Genomic DNA, 3,285 nt, shown 5'->3' with positions numbered 1-3,285 from the left:
GTTTTGGTAACTGGTGGGAGGGGTAATTTGGTAATCAGTCTGTGCGTAACAAGCCGGGTACAAACTCTGTGAAGGTCGAGAGCGACCTTGGTATTGATGATGACTTCTTCGGGGTCTTCCTCCCCTCATAAGAGATAGAGGACACGTCATCTCTTTTTTTCTTCAACAAGCCCGAAGATCCGGGCGAGGCAGCTACACGGGCAATCTTCCCGGTTCTCAATCCGTCCTCGATAGTCTCACCTACCTTGACTATCTCAGCGAATTTTGCTCCAACGAGCAACATGATTCTGTCGTAATATTCGGGCTCCTGCACCCGCACAAACACTTCGACAATTTCTTTTTCTGACATAGGAGGTCTAACTCTAGCTGCCTCCTTTCGCCATCTATATGCGAATTCTCTGTAGCTTTCGGTCGGCTTCTGCTTCATCTTCTCTAAGGAGTAACGATCAGGAACGATCTCTACATTGTAGGCGAATCGTTCGACGAAATCCTTAGCCAAAGCGTTCCAGCTAGACCACTGTTTCGTCTCGTGAGACGTAAACCATTCTAGAGCCTCTCCGCTCAGACTTCGGCTAAAAAGCCGCATTAACAAAGCTTCGTCTCTCCCAACTCCCACGAGTTGGTCACAGTAGGCTCTCAGGTGTGCTAAGGGGTTCCCCGTTCCTCCGAAAATGTCGAATTTTGGCACCTTGAACCCTTCCGGGAGGTCCAAATTTGGATGAATGCACAGGTCTTCGTAACTCAAACCGGCGATCTCAGGAATGCAGTTCAACTCTTTCATGGCTTTTCTGATTTCCTCCTTCATATCTATCTTGGCGGTCTCTTCCTTTGACCTCCACTCTTTCTCCCTCTCCTCATAGTGGTCGAGCTCCGAACCATGGGCGTCATGCTCGTTGTGGACTGGTATTTGGAAAGTAGCTTTCTGAGGTAGGGTTGGAGCAATGGATGGACTTTGGGCATTTTGAGTGGCTTGGTAATTTTGAGGGAAGGTCTGGGGGTTGGTATGTTGATTTTGGTAATGGAGGGAAGTGTGCGGGTGGTTAATATTTTGGCTTTGAGGAGGTAGGCCAGTTTGGTGGTTTGCATTGGGGAAAGGGAGTGGTGCTTGGTGGTTGGTATCTTGAGGAGGGGGTGGTGTTTGGTAAGAGGCTGAGGCGTAATGGGGGTTTTGGGTGGTAAGGTCAATGATAGAGTGATTGCGAGCAGGACTTGAAGGCGGGTTCTGAGCTTGTTCCACGTTAGGAGGGGGTGAACTGGAGGCCTTCCGTCTGGTTGAGTGTTGACAGCAAAAATCGGAGGAGGCAGATCTTGTTTTCTTTGCATCTCAACCCTCATCTTAGCAATTTGTTGCATCAACTGTAGGATCAGTTCATTCTGATCTGCAAGGGCTGGCTGAGCCACCACGAATCAGTAAGGCCAGGTTCCTCGTTGTTATCACCCATTGCAGCTTTTCCCTTTTGTGAACTTTGACTAGGGAAGGAATCTGTAGGACCTTTTGATCTGGTAAAATAGGGATGATCGGCCAGCGTATCAACACAGATCAGTTCTAACTACCTGTAGAGAAAAACAACTCAAAAGCAAATCTGTCAGTATTAGTTATGGATGAATAATGCAAGATATCACATAGAAACAGGTAATCACATAAAAGTTGCTTTGTCTGAGAACATGTTAACCCACGAGTAATGGGGACTAATTTTTTTTTTGAACAAGCAGAAATTTGCTCGTTTTATTTTGTGGCTAGTGACTCAGAAAGGCTAAATTGCGTTGAGCTAAGGTCTTCTTGCTGCATCTTCTAGCATCTGTTGATCGGAACTCAATGCTTTCCTTGTAAAATGAAAGAGAGGGAAAAGAAAATTTGAAAAAGATAGGGGCCGGGCCTTGAAAGGCTGCCTACGTATCTCCAAAGGGAGAACTCAGGCCCTACGTAGTTCGAATACGAAGGAAATTTTCATTTTCATTCATTCATTTCTGGTGATTACAAGGAAAGTGAAAAACAGATAATAAAGCTCCTAAAGATAGATGTGTCTCCACCCAAGCCATTCTTTTTCTGATCGTCGAATTAATCACGGGGGGGTAAACTCATATGCTTCATGGGTGGTTTTCTCATTCCTTTCCTTACATCGTCCCTGAAGAGGAGGCCTATAGAGAATTTCCTCCCCAGTATCTTCTTCAGTAGCTTCAGGTCTAGTGCCTCTGGGATCACTGTTGGTGGCCTCTTGGCTGAAGAAAGAGTGCTTTTCACGTGGCTTCTGAAGCATCACAGTTATCTCTTTGAGGGCATCTCGCTTCTTGCGCACAACAGCTGTCTCTTCATCTATAACAACACATTTTGTCATCCTTGCTACCAATTCCGCGTCTAGTGCCGCATTTGTTGCTTGTGCGACCGTGGTGGCAAACTCCACTTTTATTCTCCTTTCTCTGGTTTCTTGGATCTCTCGCCTGAGCCGCTGCAACTCCATCCTCAAATCCTCTTCGGTTAGCTCTATGTCGATACCCTTGCCTTTTTCCATCTTAGCGGCAATTTCACCTTTCCTGAGATGATAGAGTAATATTTTAGGATTTGGGTGGTAGGATTTTATTTCTGGCTGAGAAACTCAAGACTCATGGAATTTTGGTCGGACATTTTGAGAGTGACTTGTATTTGGTATTGTAGAGATTTTTGGAAATTTTTTGAAAAAGAGTGGGCTAAAGTATCATCATTCAAAGCAACAATATCACATAAACAGTTAAAGCACACAAACATATATCGCACGTCCTAAACGAGTAGGGGACCCTTTTGTGCCAAGGGTAGGCCTAGCGTATTTGAAAGATGTATGTGTAGAATTGAACCATTTTGTTACCCCAAAGCAAATTTCGCATATAAAATGATGTTCAAGAAGCGAAAATAAGCAAGGGAAGTAGGGAATAAACGAAAATCACAAAGGAAAGGCCCACGCAGGGGTCATTTGAAAAGAGTACCAAAATACAAGAAAGGCAAGCCCACGCAGGGGCAAATAACAATAAGTACATATAGAAAAACCCACGCAGGGGCGAAATCTGCTAAGATGTTCCCGCCGGCTCCGCCTCTGATCTGCTCCTCTTGTTCTGCGTCATGAGATGTTGAAGCCTATATTGAATCATTAGCAAGTATCCTTCGCTCCGGCGACCTTTCTCTTCCCAATCTTCGAGGCACATTCCGCTTTTCTTATCTCCAATCCATAAGTTAAGCTCTCCCAAATCGCTTCTCAAGCTTTCTAGTTCTTGAGTTACGCTCTCGAGGGTGTACTTATCCTCTTCTTGCTTTCG

The sequence above is a fragment of the Solanum stenotomum genome, chromosome 12, assembly GCF_019186545.1.
Source record: "Solanum stenotomum isolate F172 chromosome 12, ASM1918654v1, whole genome shotgun sequence".
NCBI lineage: Eukaryota > Viridiplantae > Streptophyta > Magnoliopsida > Solanales > Solanaceae > Solanum > Solanum stenotomum.
Note: the sequence above shows the minus strand (reverse complement) of the source record.